The sequence below is a fragment of the Castanea sativa genome, chromosome 5, assembly GCF_040712315.1.
Source record: "Castanea sativa cultivar Marrone di Chiusa Pesio chromosome 5, ASM4071231v1".
In the NCBI taxonomy this organism is placed as follows: domain Eukaryota; kingdom Viridiplantae; phylum Streptophyta; class Magnoliopsida; order Fagales; family Fagaceae; genus Castanea; species Castanea sativa.
Window position 1 is genome coordinate 40968343 of NC_134017.1, and position 11806 is coordinate 40980148.

Here is an 11806-nt window from a genome sequence, read left to right on the forward strand (position 1 = left end):
ATGCATAGACCACATGGACATGTAATTGAATGTTTGAGCTTTGAGTTGCTTAAGATGCTTGGTTGATTTCCCTGAGTTTTGATGTGATGCTTGAATGTTTAGATTTGCTTATTTGAATTTGCCTTGGGATGTAGCTACCCTTTTGTCATGTTGTTTGTTTCTATGATAGATGAATGCTAGGCTTTGGGATGATATGCCATGTTGTTTTAGATGCATGATAGAGTGTGTGTGTGTGTGTGTGTGAGTGTAGAATAACATGTTAAAAGACTCTTTAATGAAATTAAGATTTGGAATACAATGAGTGGAAGCCAACACACGAGTCAGGTGGGGTTGGGTGCCTAACACCTTCTCATCCCCATACTTAAATTTTAGACACGTACTCTGGTAAAGATTAGCCCTTCCAAAAGGGCGCTGTATATATGGTTCCTAGACATATCTAGGTGGCGACTCTATCTACACCCTTTGCCATGGTCCACCCTAGGCTAAGGCATAATTCCTACGAGGAGAACCAAAAACTTTCATCGTGGGTGCTTGCACCCACACTAGCAAGTTGGAATTTTATATTATTCGCATCATATTGTATTTGTGTTTTTTAAATTTGAATACTTTATTTTCATTTCTCTTTTTTTTTCTCCTCCTTATAAACGTGCAAAAGAGAGGCATAGTAGCTATAAGGCATCATCGACAATTTCTTGTGAGTATGATACGAATGGCGTTAAATTTGAAGAAGTTTCTCAAGTTCAAGATCAACCTAAGTCAGAGGTGACATTGCTAGAGCTTTACTCCGATTGTGGTGTTGTGTCAATTGGTTATGTCTTGGAGCTGATTTGTTCGATTTACATCTTGTTATAGTAAGTTCTATTCTTTAAGCCACAAAATATACTAACTTGAATTAGATGTCAGCTTATCATCATCATTATGTCTTGGAACTAATATATTTCCTTTGTCTGCTGTTGTAGAGATGGCAGTTGACTTGAATCAATATGCTTGTGAAAGTATCAAGTTAAAGCATCTAGAGACAGAGGTAGATTGTTCAAGTCTATTTTCTTCTATAAATTTATAGGCAATTTCATGCTTAAGTACAAAGCTCTAATATTAGTTTATTTTTAGCAGATCAGGTTAGAAATGAATCTACAGAGGACTTTTTGTTGTCACTAAATGAGTGGGAAAAATTATGCAGTTATTTTTTCCTAATTAAAAGTAATGATCTTCCATAAAAGTATGCAAATTTGTTTGGAACAGAAAATGTTGTTGATTATGGTAGTGGTGATGATAATGATAGTGATGAGGCTGATGGGGAAGATGTGGAGGTGTTTGAAGTTGAGAAGATATTAGGAATATGTTATGGTGACCCCAAAGAGATAAAATAATAATAAAAAATAAAAACATGCGAATTATATCTTAAGGTGTTTGAATTTCAAACCATGTTTAAAGTAATTTGTGGAAAATATTTGTTAAGCATGCTATTTAGAACATGTATATTAGTCTCTACTTTTATAACTTGTGAACTCTGCATTTGATTGAAGGTTGGGAACACAAGTATGTCATTATGCACATATGCTAACAAAACTGCACTTCATTAAAGTTATTTACTCAATAATGTGCTTACAGTCATTTGATGTTTTTATTTTATTTTTAACAATAATAAATTAGATTTGAAGACTTAAATGGAATTATAGATATTTTTTCTATGTTTTTCTATAGAATAATTTAGAAAATATTAATTGATATGTCCCAATTCATGCACTTGACATTCTTAAATTTGTCAATTTACTATCATGTTAGAATATTTACATGAAGAAGTTAAAATGAATTCAAACATGTGCTCTTTCTAAAATGCTAAAAAATTGTTAAATTCAATGAGATGTTGTTTCTGGTTCATGTAAGCATGAAAAATGGTTGTATGTTTTATTGAGTGGTTGTGATCTATGACTGTTTAAGCTATATTGTTTGATATCACATTTGTGTTTGAATTTTCCAATGAATGTAATATTGTTAAATTTTAAAGGTAGTTCAAAAGTTTAAAATTCGAAGTTTTTTAGATTGTGCAAATTGTTTGTCTTTTTATGACTATTAGGTCTCATCATCTCTCGTTTTCAGGTTTACTAGAAATGTTATGGAGTTGATGAAGACACTTGGGAGCCAATTAAGGGATTTGGCTATTGCACGGAATTGAATTCTATTACATTTTTATGGGATATGCTATTTTCTTTTTCTTTTTTCTTTTTTCTAATTATACATGTAGATATTTTATAGTTAAGGTCCATATTACAGGAATTGTATTAAGATTATAAAGGATTTTATCACCAATAGTTACAAGTCAAAGATGTTACCCTTACTAGTAAGTTTGTTGTAACTGGAATTAGTAGGGATATTTGGTAATGAAATGCAGCTTTGTCAGCATAAGTGCATAATGACATACTTTTGTTCCCAACCTTCAATCAAATGCAGAGTTCACATGAGTTATAAAAAGGAGAGACTGATACATGTGTTCTAAATAACGTGCTTAACAAACATATTCCACAAATCACTTTAAACTTTGGTTTGAAATTCAAACACCTTAAGATATAATTCGCGTTTTTTTTTTATCTCTTTGGGGTCACCATAGCATATTCCTAATATTTTCTCAACTTCAAACACCTCCTCATCTTCCCCATCATCCTCATCACTATCATTATCATCACCACTACCATCATCAACAACATTTTTTGTTCCAAATAGATTCGCATATTCTTGTGGAATATCATTACTTTTAATTAGGGAAAAATAATAGCATAATTTTTCTCACTCCTCTAGCAACAACAAAAAATCCTCTGCAAATTCATTTTTAACCTAATTTACCCAGGATAAACTAATATTCGAGCTTTGCACTTAAGCATGAAATTGACTATACATCAATAGAAGAAAATAGACTCGAACAATCTACCTCTATCTTTAGTTGGTTTAACTTGAAACTTTCACAAGCATACTGATTCAATTCAATTGCCCATCTCTACAATAGTAGACAAAGGAAATAAATTAGTTCTAAGACATAATGAGGATGATAAGTTGACATCTAATACAGGTTAGCATATTTTGTAGCTTAAAGAATAGAACTTGCAGTAAAAAGATGAAAACCAAACAAATCAGATCAAGACATAACCCAATTGACATAGCACCACAACCGGAGTAAAGGTCTAGCAATGTCACCTCTGGCTTAGGGTGATCTTGAACTTGAGAAACTTCTTCAACTTCAACCCCATTCGTATCGCACTCACAAGAAATTGTCGATGATGCCTCACAACAATTATGCCTCTCTTCTGCAAGTTTATAAGGAGGAAAAAATAGGATCTATGAAAATAAAGTCATTCAAATTTAAAAAGCATAAATACAATTTGATGCGAATAACACAAAATTCCAACTTGCTGGTAACTTAACAAATGTAGAATATGGCAATAAATAGAACATGTCATAGTAATAATCACAATTAGAAATTGACTTTCTCTTTGTTGGATCAACCTGAAAAACAAATTTTAATTACTATCACATTATATAAAAATTAGAGAACGTATATAAGAACTAGGAATCATATATTCAAAGGAATCCTAGCAATTGTTAATTTTCCAACCAAAAAATTCAATCGGTTATCATCCCGGATTTCTAAATAGAATACGCGCTTACTCTCGATAAGATTATGAAATTCCTATATGACATGTGGAAAAACATTATGATTAGAACTAGGCAATAGTAAACTAAATATTGAGGACCAAAATCAATTAAGAGGTGGTGTTAAGGTGATACTTACGGTATCCTTGGCTCTATAATACCATTAAGCTGTAAAATAAGAACTTTCATCCATAGCCTCAAACATTTCCACAATCTTGCAGATCTAATCAAGCTTTCCTACAGTAGTCTTAACACAAAAATACAAACAAACAAAAACACAAGTTAGATTATCAAAATAAAATATACAATAAATAGCATAACACTTCAAACTAAAACTTATCTTAATGTGAGCATCATCATTAAGATTATAAAGAATTTGACCATCAACTTCTGCTTGAGTATAATGGCATCAAGCTCGAATAATTTGATCATAATCTTTCCTACTTCTAATGACCTAACATCATCATCACATTACTTATCAAGAAGATTTATAATACCTCATTACATAACAGTTGGTTTAACCATCTAAGAAATATCTCATTACATTACAAGTGGAAATTTTTTTTTTTTTTTAATTAGAACTAGGCATTTGCAAGCAAACTATTGAGGACCAATATCAATTAAAAGATGGTTTTAAGATGATACTTATCGTATCCTCGGCTCTATAATATCATTGAGTTATAAAATAAGGACATCTATCCACAACCTCAAACATCTCCATAATCTTGCAGATATAACTACATTTTCCTTTAGCAGCATAAACACACCAAACAAACAAACAAAAACACAAGTTAGACTATCAAAACAAACTATGCAATAAATAGCATAGCACTTCAAACTAAAACTTACCTTAACGTGAGAATCATCATAAAGATTATAAAGAATTTGACCATCAACCTCTACTTGAGTGTAATGACGTCGAGCTTGAAAATTTTGATCAAAATTATCCTTACTTCTTATGACCTAACATCATCACATCACGTATTAAGAAGATTTATAATCAAGGAAATCAATACCGTACCGATACTGACCTTTAAACCGAGACCGATATTCCTCCAAAATCTACCGAAAAAAAATACAAGGTTGTACTAGACTACTTCAGTTGTACCGGCCAATATTGGCATTTCGACTAGTATAATAAAAAAAATAAAAAAATTGAAATCAATTATTAAAAAATGTTTTATTTAATCTAAGATTTTGGTTAAGGTACTTAAAGCTAATATGTAGGCTTATAAAACATTTAGATTTTAAATATTATTTTGATAAATATAAAAATTCACAAATTCATACTTACATAAAAAATACAAATATATATATATATATGTATGTATGTATGTATGTATGTATGTATAGAAATATATAAGTAGCAGTAATCCAAAAACAGTACACAGGATCAACTAGTACCGATATATTTTGTTACCCTGACCAAACCGAAACATTTGGTACAAAATTGACTCCGTTGTTTATGATATCTCATTACATAATAGTTGGTCTAACCATCTAAAAAATACTTTATTACACTACCTGTGGAAAAAAAATTAAATTAAAACTAGGTATTAGCAAGCTAAATATTAAGAATCAAAATTAGTTAAGAAATGATGTTAAAATGATACTTACAGTATCCTCGACTCTATGATAACAACGAGATGTAAAATAAGAATTTCCATCTACAGCATCAAATATCTCCACAATCTTGTAGATATAACTAGGCTTTCCTTCAGCAGCCTAAACACAACAAACAAAAACACAAGTTAAATTATCAAAATAAAATATACATAAATAACAAGCACTTCAAACTAAAACTTACCTTAATGTGAGCATCATCATAAAGATTATAAAGAATTCGACCATCAACCTCTACTTGAGTATAATGACGTTGAGCTTGAATAATTTGATTAGAATTATCCATAATTCTTATGACCTAACATCATCATCGCATTATTTATCAAGAAGATTCATAATATTTCATTACATAATAATCAATCTAACCATCTAAGAATTATCTCCTTAGATTACTTGTGGAAATTTTTTTTTATTAGAACTAGGCATTAGCAAGCTAAATATTGAGGACCGAAATCAATTAAAAGATGGTGTTAAGTTGATACTTACCGTATCCTCAACTCTATAATAACATTGAACTGTAAAATAAGAACTTCCATCCATCGCCTCAAACATCTCCACAATCTTGCAGATATAACTAGGTTCTTTTTCGATAGCCTAAACATAACAACCAAACAAACAAAAACACAAGTTAAACAATCAAAATAAAATATACAATAAAAAGTATAGCACTTCAAACTAAAACTTATCTTAATGTGAGCATTATCAAAAAGATTATAAAGAATTCGACCTCAACCTTTGCTTAAGCGTAATGGCGTCGAGTTTGAATAATTTGATTAGGATCATCCTTACTTCTTATAACCTAAGATTATCATCGCATCACATATCAATAAGATTATTAATATTACATTACATAACAGTAGGTCAAACCATCTAAGAAATATCATATTACATTACCCATGGAAAAAATTAATTAATTAGAACAAGACATTAGCAATCTAAATATTAAGGACCAAAACCATTTAAGAGATGGTGTTAAGATGATACTTACCATATCCTCAGTTCTATAATACCATTGAGCTGTAAAATAAGAACCTTCATCCATAGCCTCAAACATCTCCACAATCTTGCTGATATAACTAGACTTTCCTTCAACAGCCTAAACACAACAAATAAACAAACAAAAACACAAGTTAAACTATCAAAATAAAATATACATAAATAGTATAGTACTTCAAATTAAAACTTACCTTCACGTGAGTATCATCATAAAGATTATAAAGAATTTGATAATCAACTTCTACTTGAGTGTAATGACGTCGAGCTTGAATAATTTGATCATAATCATCCTTACTTCTTATGACCTAAAATCATCATCACATCACTTATCAAGAAGATTTATAATATCTCATTACATAACAATTGGTCTAACCATCTAAGAAATATTGCATTACATTACCTGTGAAAAAACATTTTAATTAGAACTAAGCATTAGCAAGTAGAATATTGAGAACCAAAAATCAATTTAGAGATGGTGATAAGATGATACTTACAATATCCTCTGCTCTATAATACCATTGTGCTGTAAAATAAGAACTTCCATCCATAGCCCCAAACATCTCTACAATCTTGCAGATATAACTAGGCTTTCCTTCAGTAGCCTAAACATAACAAAAAAATAAACAAAAACACAAGTTAGACTATTAAAATAAAATATACAATAAGTAGCATAGCACTTCAAATGGAAACTTACCTTAATGTGAGCATCATCATAAAGATTATAAAGAATTTGACCATCAACCTCTGCTTGAGTGTAATGACGTTGAGCTTGAATAATTTGAGCATAATTATCCTTACTTCTTATGACCTAACATCATCATCACGTCATTTATCAAGAAGATTTATAATATCTCATTACAGAATAGTCGGTCTAACCATCTAAGAATTATCTCCTTACATTACCTTAGGAAATTTTTTTAATTAGAACTAAGCATTGGCAAGCTAAATATTGAGGACCAAAATAAATTAAGAGATGGTGTTAAGTTGATACTTACTGTATCCTCTTCTCTATAATAACATTGAACTGTAAAATAAGAACTTCCATCCACAGCCTCAAACATCTCCACAATCTTGCAAATATAACTAGGTTTTACTTTGACAGTCTAAACATAACAAACAAAAACACAAGTTAGACTATCAAAATAAAATATACAATCAAGCTAAAACTTACCCTAATGTGAGCATCATCATAAAGATTATAAAGAATTCGATCATCAACCTCTGCTTGAGTGTAATGGCGCCAAGCTTGAATAATTTGATCAGAATCATCCTCTCTTCTTATAACCTAACATCATCATCGCATCACTTATCAAAAAGATTTTTAATATTACATACTATAATAACATTGAGCTGTAAAATAAGAACATTTATCCACAACCTCAAACATCTCCACAATCTTGCGGATATAACCAAGTTTTCCTTCAGCAGCCTAAACACAACAAATAGACAAACAAAAACGCAAGTTTAACTATCAAAATAAAATATAGAATAAATAGCATAGCACTTCAAATTAAAACTTACCTTAACATGAGCATTATCATAAAGATTATAAAGAATTTGACCATCAACCTCTACTTGAGTGTAATGACATCGAGCTTGAATAATTTGATCATAATCATCCTTACTTCTTTTGAGTTAACATTATCATCACATCACTTATCTAGAAGATTAATAATATCTCATTACACAACAGTTGATCTCATCATCTAAAAAATATCTCATTACATTACCTGTGGAAAAACAGTTTAATTTGAATTAGGCATTAGCAAGTTAAATGTTGAGGACCAAAATCAATAAAGAGATAGTGCCCAGATGATACTTACCATATCCTCAGCTCAATAATACCATTAAGCTGTAAAATAAGAACTTCCGTCCATAATCTCAAACATTTCCACAATCTTACAGATATAGGCTTTCCTTCCACAGCCTAAAACACAACAAACAAACAAACAAAAACACTAGTTTGATTATCAAAATAAAATATACAATAAATAGCTTAGTGCTTCAAATTAAAACTTACCATAACGTGAGCATCATCAGAAAGATTATAAAGAATTGGACCATCAACCTCTTCTTGAGTGTAATAGTATCAAGCTTGAATAATTTGATTAGAATCATCCTTACTTCTTATGACCTAACATCATCATCATCATCGCATCACTTATCAATAAGATTTTTAATGTTTCATTACATAATAGTAGGTCTAACCATCTAAGAAATATCTCATTACATTACTCGTGAAAATTTTTTTTAGTTAGAACTAGGCATTAGCAAGCTAAATATTAAGGACCAATATCAATTAAGAGATGGTGTTAAGTTGATACTTACTGTATCCTCAACTCTATAATAACATTAAGCTGTAAAATAAGAACCTCCATCTCAAACATTTCCACAATCTTGCGCATATAACTAGGTTTTCCTTCAGCAACCTAAACACAACAAACAAATAAACAAAAATACAAGTTTGATTATCAAAATAAAATATACAATAAATAGCTTAGCACTTCAAATTAAAACTTACCATAACGTGAGCATTATCATAAAGATTATAAAGAATTGGACCATCAACCTCTTCTTGAGTAATGGTGTCGAGCTTGAATAATTTGATTAGAATTTTCTTTACCTCTTATGACCTAACATCATTATCGCATCACTTATCAATAAGATTTTTAACATTTCATTACATAACAATAGGTCTAACCATCTAAGAAATATCTCATTACAATACCCGTGGAATTTTTTTTTAATTAGAACTAGGCATTAGCAAGCCAAATATTGAGGACCAGTATCAATTAAGAGATAGTGTTAAGTTGATACTTACCGTATCCTCGGCTCTATAATAACATTGAGCTGTAAAATAAGAACCTCCATCCACAGCCTCAAACATCTCCACAATCCTGCAAATATAACTAGGTTTTCCTTTAGTAGCCTAAACACAACAAATAAATAAACAAAAACACAAATTAGACTATCAAAATAAACCATACAATAAATAGCATAACACTTCAAATTAAAAATTTCCTTAACGTGACATCATCATAAAGATATTAAAGAATTTAACCATTGACCTTTACTTGAGTGTAATGGCTTCAAGGTTGAATAATTTGATTAGAATTATTTTTACTTCTTATGACCTAACATTATCATCACATCACTTATCAAGAAGATTTATAATATCTCATTACATAACAGTTGGTCTAACCATCTAAGAAATAGCTCATTACATTACATATGGAAAAACATTTTAATTAGAACTAGGCATTAGCATGCTGAATATTGAGGACCAAATTCAATTAAGAAATGGTGTTAAGATGATACTTACCATATCCTCGGCTCTTTAATACCATTAAGCTGTAAAATAAGAACTTCCATCCACAGTTTCAAACATCTCCACAATCTTGCAGATATAACTAAGCTTTCTTTCAGCAAGCTAAACATAACAAACAAACAAACAAAAACACAAGTTAGACTATCAAAATAAAATATACAATAAGTAGCATAACACTTCAAATGGAAACTTACCTTAATGTGAACATCATCACAAAGATTATAAAGAATTTGACCATCAACCTCTGCTTGAGTGTAATGGCGTTGAGCTTGTATAATTTGATCAGAATCATACTTACTTCTTATGATCTAACATCATTGTTATATCACTTATAAAGAAGATTTATAATATCTCATTACATAACAATAAGTCTATCCATCTATGAAATATCTCATTACATTACAAGCCTACATCTATAATGAAAGTATATTACAATACTCATTAATTGAAGATTTAGGAGGTATTTTGGTCATTTTTAGGTTCTGGGAATATTTTCTCAATTTTTAGGTTTTGGGGGTATTTCGGTCATTTTTTTAGTTTAGGGGGTATTTTGATAATTTTTAGGTTTCGGGGGTATTTTGGTCATGTTTTAGATTTCAAGGGCACTTCTGTCATTTTTAAGGTTTAGGGGGTATTTTAGTAATTTTTAGGTTTTGGGGTATTTTAGTTATGTTTTAGGTTTTGGAAGTATTTTGGTTATTTTAAAGATTTAGGGGTATTTTGGTAATTTTTTGATTTTGGGAGTATGTCAGTCATTTTTAAGTTTCGGGAGCATTTTGGCAATTTTAGAGGATTTTAGGAGTACTATGGTGATTTTGAAGTTTTAAGGGCAATTTGGTAATTTTGATTATTAGGTAATTGGGTGAGTTAAGGTTTACCCATAATAATTGGGTTAAGTTGGGTTTGGGTTAGAAATAATTAGTTAAATGGGTGATAATGGGTAAATGGGTAATATCCAAACCTACCCGAAAATTCAGGCAATATCCAAACCCTACCTGATTATCTTCTCCCCATTAAGAACTGGGTATTACTTGGAATATTTGGATTGGGTAGGGTTAGATATCCATTACCCAATGGATATGACCATCCCTACGTGTAGCAGCCAAAGAAGCAACATTGAGTGAAATAAGAAGATGAGATTAGAAATCATAAGCGATTTGATACAATCTTACATTGAAACACTGATATTTCCACCAATGGACAGCCTTGGAGATTATTTCAATGATCCATGGGATGGGAGAAAGTTCTTTGATAGACAATGTTTATTATTGTATAGTTGCCTCTATATATTACATGATAGGCTATTGTCAAAATTCGCCTCTAATAAAAAGTTATTAAATGGCTTAAAGTTACACATAGTGTAATTTTAACCAATGTTACACCACCAATTCCTTGTTATGAAGTTCATCTTTTGAAAATTCCACCATTGGATTATATGTTCTATTTTTTGTTAATATGCATGCCAATTTTAATGCCAATCAGATGTTATTTATCATTCAATCTATAAACTCATATTTTATGCATTATTTTAAATTACAAAAACTTAGATTTAAATATTGATTGATAACATGACTATTTATTTTTGATTATTTGAAATTCTGCAAGTATAGAGAATATACAAAAATAATATAATTTAACAATAAATTTTTTAAAATTCGCATCTAATTAAAAGTGTTTGGTGGTGTAACTTGAACTCAGCTTGTATATTATTTATTTATTTCTATATATAAAAAGTGCCAATGCACAAACAGTATTTTTGCATAGTGCATTTGGTTTGTTTAACCCGCGCTGTGCATTGGCCTTCCTTTTTTTTTTTTTTTTTGCCAGTTTTGTTTGTGCTTTTTGTTTTTTGTATTTTCTTGTAAATATTTATTATTTATATGTACATATTCAATTACACCGACTGTTATGGTACTTTTTTTTTACACCTAATTTTATTTGAGTACCACCTATTTATTTTCAAATACCACTCATAAGTTATTGGGTTTTCCCAAATATTTTTTGCCCTATTATTACATAATCACAAATGTTTCATATCTCATTATCTAAATTGGGTCATGATATAAACTATCACAAAAAGCCCAAAAACTCATATTTTATCTAATTTTATTATCATTCTTTAGCTATGCCGAAATCCGACCCTATGAAGCCAATACACACATTCTATTTAATTTAAAGCCCAAGAATACTTATGCTTGGTAATATTTGAAAAGC